This window comes from Rhinolophus sinicus, linkage group LG11, assembly GCF_036562045.2.
Source record: "Rhinolophus sinicus isolate RSC01 linkage group LG11, ASM3656204v1, whole genome shotgun sequence".
Taxonomy (NCBI): Eukaryota; Metazoa; Chordata; class Mammalia; order Chiroptera; family Rhinolophidae; genus Rhinolophus; species Rhinolophus sinicus.
Window position 1 is genome coordinate 13829440 of NC_133760.1, and position 15267 is coordinate 13844706.

General features: G+C 33.8%; 1 protein-coding gene across 5 annotated transcripts in view; it reads right to left on the reverse strand.

Moving 5' to 3' along the window:
• Positions 1–15267, reverse strand: part of ZFP82 (ZFP82 zinc finger protein) — a 63032-nt gene that overhangs the window by 36115 nt on the left and 11650 nt on the right. The window lies entirely within an intron of this gene.

Here is a 15267-nt window from a genome sequence, read left to right on the forward strand (position 1 = left end):
TAAGTTCTGTGAAGGCAAGGAAAGGTTCATTGTCGTCATCAATGTGCAATCAACTCTGAGCAGTTATCTCATACATAATGGAAGATCAACAAATATTTATTGACTGACTCAGTTAGCATGTATACTCCTTAATTAAAAAAAATCTATAAAAATTCTTCTAGAAAAAAATGACATATTCTCTTCAAACATGGCACACTGAATACATTCATTCATTACTGTTCCTTCATGAAGACCCCACTAAGCGATACTAATAAAAGTAAATGAAAAAAGAAATTCCATTAGGACAAAGAGAATGGAAGAGGAAAGAGCAGCAACAAAAAAGCTACAGAGTATATAGAGTATATGGTCCTTTGGTAGAATCCCAGATATTTTCCAAAACTGCAATCATTAGGTACCTTGACAGTAGGATGCGTGAGGGGGTGTAAACAGGGAGATTAATTGAAAATTTCTACAAAACAGACAGACCTCAAATTCTCCAACCTGTTCCATACAACAGGCTGATTCCTCAGTCTGCCATACCCAGTAAACTCCCAGAATCTGGCAGCCAAACTTATTTTATTAATTCCCAGAAAGAAAGCTGAGGACTTCATCATGGAGAAAACCAGCCCAAGAGAAAAGATCTAATAGGTGATGTCAGCCAATAAGCTGTTCTAGGCAGATAATTCTACAGTGACTACCACCAATAAATCTACACATCCTTAGACTCAAACAAGCTCTAATCAGCTTTTTAATGGCAACAGTTTTATATGTGCAGATAGCCTTGCGTTACTAGCTATTTCAGGAAAATCTTAAATATGAGATTAAAATAAACAAAGGGGAGAAAAGAACTCAGGGGAAAAACATGGAGAAACTTTTTCAAATCTTCAAAAGAATTCTTCTAAAAACAACATATAATAATCTCACAAGAAAATGATGTCCAAAAAAAAAATATTCAAAGAAGAAAATATTTTTTATAAAAATTAATACAAGGATTAGAATTTAATAAAATCTTACAGAAAGTACAACATAAAAAGATAGATGGTAAATAGAAAAAAAATCCTAGGGCTTGGACAAGAAGTTTAAGATCTTAATTATGAGTGTTCAATTACTCAAAAATTTAATGATCCCTCGCTATATGTCAGATATGGTGCCAGGCACTGGATATAAAAAGTAAACAAAGTTTGGAACATAGAGAAGAGAGAAAAAGATAGGGAACAAATGATCAAGAAAATTTCAGAGATTTTATGTTTTCCAGAGTGTCTCAGTCCATGCCCAGCCAAATGAAAGAATAAACCAACATCATGACACTTCAACATGAAATATTAGAACATCAAATAAAGAATAACTTCTAAAAGCTTCCAAAGACATTAGACAGGTCACACAAAAGAATTAAGAACCTGAATAGGTTTTGGACTTCTCAAAAACACTAGATGCTAGATTTTAGAAATCAGTGGAGCAATGCTCAAAATTTTGAAGCTAATTTTTTCAACCTAAAATTACACCTCCGGTCAAATTATCAATCAAACATGAGGGTGAAATAAAAACATGTTCAGACATGTAAGGATTCATAAATTATACTATTTACTTCTCTTGCATACTTTCCTTGGCTGCTTTTGGAAGATATGCTTTAGAAAAATGAGGGAATAAATTAAGAAAGAGGAAAGCAAGAGATACAACAGCCAAGGTATACAAGTGTGTATCTAAGGCATCCAAATACAGAAGAGAATCAAAAGGAATTCAGAGGAGGGAAGTAAAAGGAATCAATAGATGATGCTAAGATAATTCACAAAATGATAATGAAGGGAAATTCTAAAATGACAGCTATGTAACAGTCTCAACTGGGACAAAAGAACAAAGGGTTAGAGGGATGTCTCAGTTAAAAAACAAACCACAGATGCCTGATGTGTCTGAAGAGTTAGTGACAGTTAAACAGAAAACTAAGGGCCTCTCAATGAAGACAAGAATCAACAGCATGGAAAAGAAAAAGATCACGCAAGAAGCAAACTATGACTACAGAACTCAGCAATGCAAACCACTTACCTAGTCATTAAGTGAACTGAATTAATAATGACTTAAGTTTTTACAAAATTGTGATATAATTATGTTTGGAATATGAGGACAAATGGTGTAATGTAAGCTATATGTTCAAATCCCACAGTGAAAAATCAATCATCACTAAAACTAGAATTCCTGGGGGAAAAAAAACTCTCAGAGGAAAGGATAGAAATAGTGACCCTCAAAAATGGTGACAGAGTCATAGGGAAGGAAAATTATATAGGACACCAAATAAATGTAAAATATGCTTCCCAGAAAGAAAATATTGTGATGATACAGAACCAACAATAAAACAAGATTTCCAGCGTCGGCCCGGAGGTTAGAGCTCCATGCTCCTAACTCCGAAGGCTGCAGGTTCAATTCCCACATGGGCCAGTGGGCTCTTGACCACAAGGTTGCCGGTTCAACTCCTCAAGTCCCGCAAGGGATGGTGGGCTTCGCCCCCTGCAACTAAGATTGAACATGGCACCTTAAGCTGAGCTGCCGCTGAGCTCCCAGATGGCTCAGTTGGTTGGAATGCGTCCTCTCAACCACAAGGTTGCTGGTTCAACTCCTCGAGTCCCACAAGTGATGGTGGGCTGTGCCCCCTGCAACTAGAAAAAAACGGCAACTGGACCTGGAGCTGAGCTGCGTCCTCCACAACTAAGACTGAAAGGACAACTAGAAGCTGAGCTGTACCTTCCACAACTAAGATTGAAAGGACAACTTGATTTGGAAAAAAGGCCTGGAAGTACACACTGTTCCCCAATAAAATTAAAAAAAAAAAGATTAAAAACAAATTTCCAGCGTTGATGAAAACTCTGAATAATAAGATGGTTCCTTTCTGTGCTGAGCAGAATTTACGAAGAAAGTTTTAACTAGCTATATCTTAGTAGAGTTTCTGAGGTTCAAAGAAAAAGAGAAAACTCCATAGAACTAAAAACCTAGATGAATCAGCTCGTAATCTACTCACACATTTGTGGTTAGTGTTGCCCCCCAACAATTCTCTAAAGTTTTGAATAGTCACCAGACTTGAGATATCAGAAGATTTAATACAGAAATCTGGATTTCTGGCTTTTCTTAAAAGACTGGATCTGGCAGCACTGGGCCTGAAATCTCACAGGACAGTTATCTCCTGGACTTCACAAGTGCTTATCCCTTTGAGACAGGGTATATACCGTGTTTCCCAAAAATAAGACCTAACCAGAAAATAAGCCCTTGCATGATTTTTCAGGATGACATCCCCTGAACATAAGCCCTAATGCGTCTTTTGGAGCAAACCTTAACATAAGACCTGGTCTTATTTTCGGGGAAACATGGTATATAGCCTCTCTTTCATTAGCCACTGCCCCCCCACTGCCTAGTCTCACATGAACCCTCAGGCCAGTCTCAATTGCCATGTATATTTGCAATATTGTTTTCCTTTTTTTCACTTCATTCCTGAAGGGTTTTTGCTAGATACAGAATTCTGGGTTGAAAGTTCTTCAGCACAACATTGTTCCACTTTCTTCTGACCTACATGGTTTATGAAGAGAAATCATTCAAATCAGTTTCTATATAAGTAATGCATTATTTTTCTATAGTTTCTTTAATATATTTTTTTGTCATCCATTTTCAGCGATTTGATTATGATTTGTCTGGGCATGGATTTCTTTGGGTTTATCCTGTTTGGGGTGGCTGAGCTTCTTGAATTGGTATATCTTTCACTAAATTTGGTAAATCATTATTTTTTCAAACTTTTTCTTTCAGTACTAAACTTTCTCTTCTCCTTCTGGGGCTTTAATGACAAAAATGTTAAACCTTTGTTGTTATCCCAATGTCCCAAGGTTGTATTCTTTTTGTTTTCAATCTTTTATTGTTATTCATATTGGCTAATATACTTTGATCTACCTTCAAGTTCACTAATTTTGCTCCATTATATCCATCCTCCCAATGAGTCTATCCAGTGAGTTTTTAAGATTTTGACCACTGGATTTTTCAGTTCTAAAATTTCCATGTTGTTTTATATCTTTTATTTTTTAATTGGATTGTTTGGGCTTTTGGTATTGCATTACATGGGTTCTGCAGATATATTTTTAGCTATTAAACCCTTATCAGATATGTGATTTGAAATGTTTTCTCCCATTCCATAGTTTGCCTTTTCATTTTGTTGGTTTCAATTGATGTGTAGAAGCTTTATAGTTTGAAGTAGTCCCACTTATTTATTTTTACTTTTGCTGCCTTTGATTTTGGTGTCAAACCCAAAAAATCCAAGGCTGATGTCAAGCAGCTTACTGCCTATGTTTCCTTCTAGGAGTTTTATAGGTCTAGGAGTTTCCTTCTAGGAGTTTTATAGGTTTCACAGGTCTTACATTCGAGTATTTAATCAATACTGACTTGATTTTTTGTGTATAAGTTAGTGGTCCAGTTTCATTCTTTTGCATGTTAGCTCAGTTTTCCCAACACCATTTATTAAAGACACTGACCTTTTCCCATTGTATATTCTTGGATCCTTTTTCATAAATTTATTGCCTATATATGTACGGGTTTATTTTTGGGCTCCTTATTCTGCTCCATTGATCAGTGTGAGTTTTAGTTGACCCTTGAATAACACAGGTATTAGGGGCGCCACCCACCCTATCAGTTGAAAATCTGTGTATAATTTAAGTTGGCCCTGTACCTACAGGGATTCCCAACCATGGTTCAGAAACACAGTTAACCCTTGAACAACAGCAGGTTTGAACTGCACTGAATCACTTAAAGATTTATGTAGTACAAAGGTCCACTATAGTTTAAAATCAGGAAGTATGATGTCTCTAGCTTTGTTTTTCCCAGAATTTGCTTTGGCAAGTTCAGGGTCTTTTGTGGTTACATACAAATTTCAGGATTGTTTCTATTTCTATGAAAGTTGCCATTGGAATTTTGATGGCACTGAATTTGTAGATTGCTTAAAGTAATATGGGCATTCTAATAACACTAATTCTTCCACTTCATGAGCATAGAAAATCTTTCAATTTCTTTGTGTCTTCTTCAATTTCATTCATTGATGTCTTATAGTTTTTGGTGTACAGTTCTTTGACCTCCTTGGTTATATTTACTCCTAGGTTTTTTTTTTTTTTTTTTTTTTATAAAATAGAATATAATGTAAACGGGATTTTAAAAACAATTTTTTTTCTGAGTATTTATTATGAGTGCATAGAAACACATCTGATTTTTGTATATTGATTTTGTATCCCGCAACTTTACTGAACTCATTTATTACTTCTAACAGTTTTTTTGGTGGAGTCTTTAGGATTTTTTATATGTAATGTCATGCCATCTGCAAATAGAGGTTTTTACTTCTTCCTTTCCCACATGGATGACTTTTATTTCTTTTTCTTTCCTAACTGCTCCGGCTAAGACTTCCAGTACCATGTTGAATAAGACTGAAGACAGTGGGCATCCCTGTCTTATTCCTAATTTTAAAGGAGAAGGTTTCAGCTTTCACTGTTGAGTATAATGTTAGCTGTGGGCTTATCATATATGGCCTTTATTGTGCTGAGGTATGTTCCCTCTAATCCCACTTTGTTGAGAGTTTTTATCATGAATGTATGCTGAAAAAACTCAAGATTTTAAATGAAACTTTACTTAATGTAATTTTAAAGTTCATATGGAAGATCAAAACAAGTATAACCAAATACTTCTGAAGAGAAAGATGGAGGGATCAGTCCCACAAGAGAACAGAACGTTTTATAAAAGAATAATTAGGACAGGGATAGATAAAAAGGCCAGTGGAACAAGAGAGACTTATGTATACCGGGAATTTTACTGTGACAGATGGATTATTGTGGATCAGTAGAAAACAAATGGACTTTTTATTTAGTAGGGCAAAAATAATTTTGTTTTCTATATGGAAAACAATTACAACTGAACTCTATTTCACACTCTAATCAAAAAATAAAACATAAGAGAAAATTGGGCTAGGGAAAGTCTTCTTAAGACCCCAAAGATGTGAAGTATACAGGAAAAAAAGTAGAATTTTTAATAAACTATATATAATTTAACTGTTAAATATATAATTTAACCACACTAACACAGAGAATTGCTGTTCATCAAAAAAAGATACAAAGAAAGTGAATTAAAAACCTACAACTAGAAAAGATGTCTATAAAACATGTTACTGACCAAAAATTAGTATCCAGGAAATATATAAGAAATTCCTCCAAATCTTAGGAAAAAGACAAGTAGCCTAATACAAAAATGATCAAAGTGGCATTACACAGAAGAGACTAGTGGTGAAATAATATATGGAAAGGTAATCATCAATAGTAACCAGGAAACTTTAATTTAAAACAGTGAAATAAGGTTTTATACTCATCAGATTGCTTTAAAAAATGAAAAAAATCTTACAATATCAATTACAGGGAAAGATGGTGATACAAACACTTGGAAAATATTCTGGCATTACCTCGTAAAGCTGAATAAGCATGTATGCCAAGACCCAGCAATTATATTCGTAGGCATAATTCCTAGCAAATATCTCACATATGCAAATCTAGGAATTTACATGTTATATACAAGTCATATCGGGTGTAAAATTATACCTTATAAATAACTATGCTATTTTTTTTTTAAATAACAAAATTAATGGATAGGTTGAAGAGCCAAATGGTCACAGCTAAAGTATGCATTAGTGAATCAACACAAATTAAACCATACAAATCTATGTAAAGGCAGGATAAATGAAAAAAAAGATGAAAAGTGAAAGATGTTGGAGATGATTCAAATGGTCTAATGTCTGTTTAATAGGATATTAAGAGAGAAAAGAGGAAATGCTAGCAAGGTAATGTTAGAAGTGATGATTGCCAAGGATTTCCTATCACCAAAAATGACGCACCCTCAGATTGAAAAATATACCAGAAACAAAATATGGGGGCAATAAAGGTAACCAAACCTAAATATATTACAGTAAAAATTTAGCCCATTAGAGGAAAAGATGATGAAGGAGCAATAATCATACATCAAGAATAAAACATAGAAAATACCTTCACGGTGTTATGGTAAGCAAAGATTTCTTAAACAGAACAAAATGTACAGAGAGTATGCTTCTGTTTATGTAAGAGTCAAAAACAGGTGAAGGAAGAATTTCTTACATAAGACCCAACAGTGTGAAGCACAGACACACACACAAAAACCCAATAAATTTGACCAAAATTAAGAACTTCTATTCACAAAAAGTAACCATAAAGAGAGCTAAAAGAAAATTGAGAAGACATTTGCAATTAGTACAACATGGAATATACTCATAAGAAAAATATATAAATAACTCTTACATATCATTAAGAAAAATACAAAGGTGACAGAAATATAGAAAAAAAGCTGTCAACAAATAATTCACTAAATAAATTTTAAAAGATCAATAATGATATGAAAATGCTTTCAAACTTATCAATAAAAAGGGAAATGCAAATGAAAACCACACTGAAGTATTATTATACACTCACCAATAAGTGAAAACCAAAGTTTGATAATTCCATAGGTAAGGAAGCATGTGAAACAATAGGAGCTCTCATATACTACTGGTGGAATTGTAAGCTAGTGTAGGCATTAAACACCCAATCAGAACAGAGAAAAGAAAAAAGAATCCAAAAAAAAATAAGGATGCTAAATGATCTCAGTGAGAATTTCAACAGAGATAGGAAATAAAAATAGAGATAGAAAACATAAAAAAGAACCAGTCAGAAATTAAGAACATGATACCTAAAATGAAGAATACATTAAAGGGAGCCAACAATAGATAAGATGAAGCAAAGGACTAAATCAGCAATTTGCAGGATAAGATAGCAGAACACACCCAATCATAACAGCAAAAAGAAAAAAAAATTCAAAAAGATGAGATTAGTTGAGGGGCAACATTAAGCATACCAGCATTCGCATCCTAGGGGTACAAGAGGAGACGAGAGAAAGCAGAGATTGAAAATCTATTTGAAGAAATAATGATGGAAAACTTCCCCAACTTGGTGAAGGAAATAGACATAAAAGATCGGGAAGCACAGAGTCCCAAACTAGATGAACCCAAAATGGCCTAGAAAGACACATCATAATTAAAATGCCAAAGGTTAAAGACAAAGAGAGAATCCTAAAAGCAGCAAGAGAAAAGCAGTTTGCTACCAACAAGGGAACTCCCATAACTATCAGCTGATTCCTCAACAGAGACTTTGCAGGTCAGAAGGGATTGGCACAAAATATTCAGTGATGAAAAGCAAGGAACTACAGCCAAGATTATCCTACCTAACAAAGCAATCATTTAGAATCAAAGAACAGATAAAGAGCTTCCCAGACAAGAAAGCGCTAAAGGAGTTCACCACCACCAAACAAGTATGGTAAAGGGACTTCTTCAAGAAGAAGAAAAAGAGATTAAAAATATGAATAATAAAATGGCAATAACTACACAGCTATCCATAATTACTTTACATGTAAAGGGATTAAATGGTCCAATCAAAAGACACAGGGTAGCTGAATGGATACGGAAAAAAAGACTTACATATGTTGCCTATAAGAGATTTGGTTCAGATCGAAATACACACACAGACTGAGAGTAAAGGGATAGAAAAAGATACTTTATGCAAATGGAAATGAAAAAAGATGGGATAGCAATACTTTTATCAGACAAAACAGACTTTAAAACAAAGGCTACAACAAAAGACGAACACTACATAATGATATAGAGATCAATGCAGAGTAGCATATAACTCTTCTAAACATTTACACACCCAACGTAGGAGCACTTAAATTTATAAAGGAAACATTGACAAACATAAAGGGAGAGATCAACAGTAATACAGGCATTGTAGGAGACTTAAACATCCTACTGACATAAATGGATAGATCTTCCAGACAGAAAATCAAGAAGGAAATAGCAGTCTTAAATGACACGAGACTAGATGGATTTAACTGATGTTTTAGAGCATTTCACACCAAAGCAGCAGTCTTTTCCAGCACACACAGAACATTTTCCAGGATAGACATGTTAGGCCACAAAACAAGTCTCAATAAATTTAAGACGACTTAAATCATATCAAGCATTTTCTCCAATAATAATAGTATGAAACTAGAAATCAGTAACAAGAAAACTGAAAAACACAAAAACACATGGAGGCTAAATAACATGCTAGTAAACAGTGAATGGGTTAACAACGAGATCAAGGAAGAAATCAGAAGACAGCCTAAGTCAAATGAAAATAAAAACACAACAACCCAAAATCTATGGGACACAGAAAGTAGTTCTAAGAAGGAAATTGACAGATATACAGGCTACCTTAAGAAATAAAATAAAATAAAAAAATCTCAAATAAACAATCTAACCCTACCCCCAAAAGGAATTAGAAAAAAGAACAAAGCCCAAAATGAGTAGAAGAAAGGAAATAATAAAGATCAGAGCAGAAATAAACAAAATAGTCTAAAAAAAAAAAAAAAAATATATATATATATATATATATATATATATATATATATAAAATAATGAAACAAAGAACTGGCTCTTTGAAAAGATAAACAAATTGATAAACCTTTAACCAGATTCATCAAGAAAAAAAAGAGGACCCAAATAAATAAAATCAGAAATGAAAGAGAAGTGACAAATGACACCACAGAAACAAAAAAGATTATAAGACAATACTACAAACAATTATATACCAACAAATTGGAGACGCAGGGAAGAAATGGATAAATATCTAGTAACATACACTCCTCCAAGACTGAGTCAAGAAGAAACAGAAAATCTGAACAGAACAATAACTACTAACAAAAGCAAATCAGTAATCAAAAACCCCCAACAAACAAAGTCGTGGACTGGATGGTTTCACAGGTAAATTACAACAAACATTCAAAGAATTAACACTTATTCTTCTGAAACTATTCCAAAAAATTCAAGAGAAGGGAAGGCTCTCAAGCTCATTTCACGAGGACAGCATTACCCTGATTTCAAAAAGACCAAAATATCACTAAAAGAGAAAATTCTAGGCCGATATCCCTGATGAACGTAGATGCAAAAATTGTCAACAAAATATTAGCAAACAAAATTCAGCAATACATTAAAAACATCATACAACACAACGAAGTAGTATTTATTCCAGGGATGCAAGGTTTGTTCAACATACACAAGTTCATTAACATTATATACCACATAAACAAAATGAAGGATAAAAATCATATGGTCTTATCAACAGATGCAGAAAAAACATTTGACAAAATCCAGCATCCATTTATGATAAAAACTCTCTGCAAAGTTTGGAGGGAATGGAGGGACTATATCTCAACATAATAAAGGCCTTATGACAAATCCATAGCTAATATCATACTCAACAGTGAAAAGCCAGAAGTGTTTTCTTTAATCAGGAAGAACACAAGGATATCCACTTTCACCACTTTTATTCAAAATAGTATTGGAAGTCCTAGCTACAGCAATGAGAAAAAAAATAAAGGCCATATAAATTGGAAAGGAAGTAAAACTCATTATTTACAGATGACATGATACTATATATAGAGAGAACCTTAAAGATTCTACCAAAAAAAATTAGAACTGATAACTGAATTCAGTAAAGTCGGACACAAAATTAATATTCAGAAATTGCTTGCATTTTTATACATCAGAAACAAACTATCAGAAAACGGAATTAAGAAAACAATCCCCAAAAGAACAAGACAAACAACTGAAAAACAAAAACTCATAGACGTAGACAATAGTTTAGGGGTTACTAGAGGCTAAGAAGGGGAATGGGGGGAGTGGGGCTCTATAAGAGGGTAAACGGGGTCTAATATATGGTGATGGAAAGAACTGACTCTGGGTGATGAACACACAGTGTAAAACATAGATAATGTATTACAGAATTGTACACTTGAAATCTATGTAACTTCACTAACAATTGTCACCCCGATAAACTTTAAAGAAGAAAAAAAATCCCATTTATGATTGCATAGAAAGAAAAATACCTAGGAATAAATTTAACCAAGGAAGTAAAAGGTCTGTACTCAGAAAATTATAAGACATTAAAGAAAAATTGAAGAAGATAAAAATAAATGGAAGCATATATTGTGCTCATGAACAGGAAGAAATAACATCGTTAAAATGTCCATACTACCCAAAGCAATCCATAGACTCAATGAAATCTCTATCAAAATACCAATGGCATTTTTCACAGAACTAGAACAAATAATCCTAAAATTTATGTGTAACCACAAAAGACCCCAATATACACAGAAGTCTTGAGGAAGATGAAAACTGGAGTCATCACACTACCTGATATCAAACTATACTAAAGGCTATCGTAATTTAATGGCATGGTACTGGTATCAAAACAGACAAATGGATCAATGGAACAGAACAGAGAACCCAGAAAGAAATCCATGCCTATATGGTTATTTTATCTATGACAAAGGAGGCAAGACGATACAGTGCATTAAAGACAGTCTATTCAATAAATGATGTTGGGAAAACCAAACAGATACATGCAAAAAAATGAAAGTGAACCACCTTCTTACACCATATACAATAAACTCAAAATGGATTAAAGACTTAGATGTAAGACTCAAAACCATAAAACTCCTAGAAGAAAACATAGACAGTAAACTCTGACATTGCTCTTAGTAATACTGTTTCGTAGGGCAAGGGAAACAAAAGAAAAAATAAACAAATGGGACTACATCAAACCAAAAAGACTTTGCACAGCAAAGGAAACCATCAACAAAATGAAAAGACAATATAGCGACTGGGAGAAGATATTCATCAATGTAACATATGATAAGGGGTTAATATCTAAAATTTACAAAGAACTCATATAACTTAACACCAAAACAACAAACAATCAAATTAAAAAATGGGCAGAAGACCTGAACAGACATTTCTCCATAAAGGACATACAGATGGACAATAAACATATAAAAAAGGTGCTCAGTGTCACTAATCATCAGAGAAATGCAAATTAAAACCACAATGAGATATGACCTCAGACCTATCACAATGGCTATCATCAATAAATCAACGAACAAGAGTTGGCAAGGATATGGAGAAAAGGGAACCCTCATGTATTGTTGGTGAGATTGCAAATTGGTGCGGTCACTATGGAAAATAGTATGGAGGTTCCTCAAAAATTTAAAAATAGAACTACCTTATGACCTAGCAATTCCACCTCTGGGTATTTATCCAAAGAAATCCAAAACACTAATTCCAAAAGATATATGCACCCCTATATCCACTGCTGCATTATCCACAATAACCAAGATATGGAAGCAACCAAAGTGCCCATCATTAGACAACTGGATAAAGAAGATGCGGTACATATATACAATGGTACATTACACTAAGCCATAAAAAAGAATGAAATCTTATTATTTGCAACATGGATGGACTTGGAGGGCATTATGCTAAGAAATAAGTCAGATAGAGAAAGGCAAATAACATAAGATTTCACTTACATGTGAAATCTAAACACAAAGCCAATAAATAAATGAAACAGAAAAAAACTCAGAGATACAGAGAATAAACTGATGGTTTCCAGATGGGACAGGAGTTGGGAGACTGGGAGAAAAATGTGAAGGGATTAAGAAGTACAAATTGGTGTTACAAAATAGTCATGGGGACGTGAAGTACAGCATAGGGAATATAGTAAATATTACTATAATCACTATGTATGGTGCAAGGTGAGTAGTGGACTTACGGGGGGAACACTTCATAAATGATGTAAGTATCTAATCTCTGTGCTGTACACCTGAAACTAACAAAATAATATTGAATATCAACTGTAACTGAAAAATAAGGAATAAGTAAAAGACCTCCCTCCCTGGACAAAGCCATATGATAGCCAACCTTGTAGCCCCATGAGAATCTAGCAGAGCACTCTGCTCTCAAGAGGCACTCCATAAAATGATGAGAATGGCACAGCTCTTCTTCCCTCACCGTTTGGTTTTCTTTTCTTAACAGTAACCTAACAATAAATCTGCATAGAAAACCACCAGCCCAAAACAGCTTATCCTTCAATATTACCATAAGACCAGCTTACCATTTACTTGTCAAGAAATGAAATAAGAAAAGAAAATCAAATAAAATTAAAAAGCTTCTACCTCAAGCCCTCAAAAATGCCTTGCAGAACTGGCACTGGCAGAAGAGTTCTTTAGTCAAGAAAAAAAATGTGATCATAACAAAGCTATGCCAAGACAGATAAAAACAGGCTCCATGGGAATGTGCCTGAAATCAAGAGTCTCGTAGGTTTGTTGAAGATTATGGCCACCTGTCCTCCTATAGCTTCACACTTGGTATCAGTACTGAAGAAGGGCAAAAAAGAGGAACTGGGGAAAAAAGTAAATTGAAAAATAGGCAGCTAAAGATGTTATGTCTTATAATCCATTGTTTTCTCTCCTAGTCCTAAAACGCAGAAAATGTTCATAGTAGTTAACTGTAAAAAACTGGAAACAACCCAACTCTCTATAAACAATAAAACTGATAAATCTCTCCTAGTCCTAAAACGCAGAAAATGTTCATAGTAGATAGTTAACTGTAAAAAACTGGAAACAACCCAACTATCTATAAACAATAGAACTGATAAATTGTAGTATAATTATCACTCAAACTGATAAATGAGTAATTGTAGTATATTCATTCCATTCACATAATGGAATGCATCAACTATGACTGCAAACAACAGGTCTGAATCTTAAAGCAAAATGCTCAATAGAAAAGCAAGGTACAAAAAACTATATATAGTATGATTCCATGTATATAAAATTCAAACCCAAGTAAAACTGTATTGTTATGGGTGACACTCAAGCGGCAAAACTATGAAGGGACATAAAGATATTGTGGATACAGAGATCTTTGTTGGTAGTGCTGCAGTTCTTGACCTGGGTGATGATTCCATGAGTTCAATTCATAATTGTTTGAACGTGCACCTATAGTTTGTGACTTTTCTGTATTTGTGAAAATTTGCAATAAAAAGAATTAAAATATATTAATTCTCTATTAGGCATATCTCTGTAGGCATTAAGTGGATAGATGAATCAAAGAAATAAAAAAAGAGGCCCTGAAATACAAACTAACCAATCAGAACACATTACTGAATAGGTGGATAAAACAATGACAAAATAAGCAGGTGTTAAATAAATGGTACCATAATAAGGTGTGTGTATGTGTGTGGGGGATAAGTTATTTGGACTCTCAATTGATATCTTACTGCAAAAGAAATTAAAATGAATTTAAATGCTATAAAACAAATCACAGAAAAATTTAAAAAATAAAATATCTATAAAACTTGTAGAGGCCAGTTATTTTAAAAAATCACAAATCATAATAAACACAAAGGAGCTAACTACAAATACATTAAAACATTCATATTAAGGATATCAATCCAAATTAAAATTAAAAAGTGAAAGCACCTTCTGGAAATAGATGTTTTTATTTTATATAGCATCCATAAAAACTGACTAAAAAAAAATGATAGTAATAGATAAAAAGTATAAAATACAGTAGTGAACATGTTACAGAAAACTGCACCATTAAGGTGAAAATGTCCACTCTCACTCAATATGACACTAAACCCAGTGTATCAAAAAATCATTGTAAAATTTATTAGGGACAATAATGGCATTAAAGTTATATAAGGGACAAAATATCCATATTTTTCACAATTACATATTTCGGTTATGCAAAGGTAAAATGACATGAGGTGTTAGAATTGAAGATGCTTGAACAATAACAACCTAGATAGATGAAACACTGGCCTCCTGGCTGCTCCTTCAGCACAGACAATGTGCACCTGCCCCAGAGCCTTTCAATGTTTGGCTTCCTCTCTCTGGAATGCTCTTCCTCCCAGTAACCACATATAATAATTTACCGCTGTACTTCTTCAGGCCTCTGAACAAATGTTATCTTAATGGAAAAAGTTCTCAACACGTCACATAAAATAGCACCCTCTTTCTTTTTAGCACATATTCCCTCACATATTATATATTCATTTATTTGTGTATCTCTTTCTGTACTGGAGGGTAAGCTCTGAGAATAGAGATTTTTGTTTATGTTCTATTCACTACTGTAACCTGTGTTGAGAATAGTGCTGGGTGTTTAATAGGTACTCAACAAACATACACTGAATGATGTGCTGTCTTGATTTTCCTCCTTCACACCAAATCTCTTTATCTTGGCCAGCTCTAAATTCTCAATGGAGGTACAGACCCTTTATTTCCAACATTTTATCTAAAGTCAAGGACATGCATGCTCAACTCTCCTCCTATGGCTTCTATGTGGAT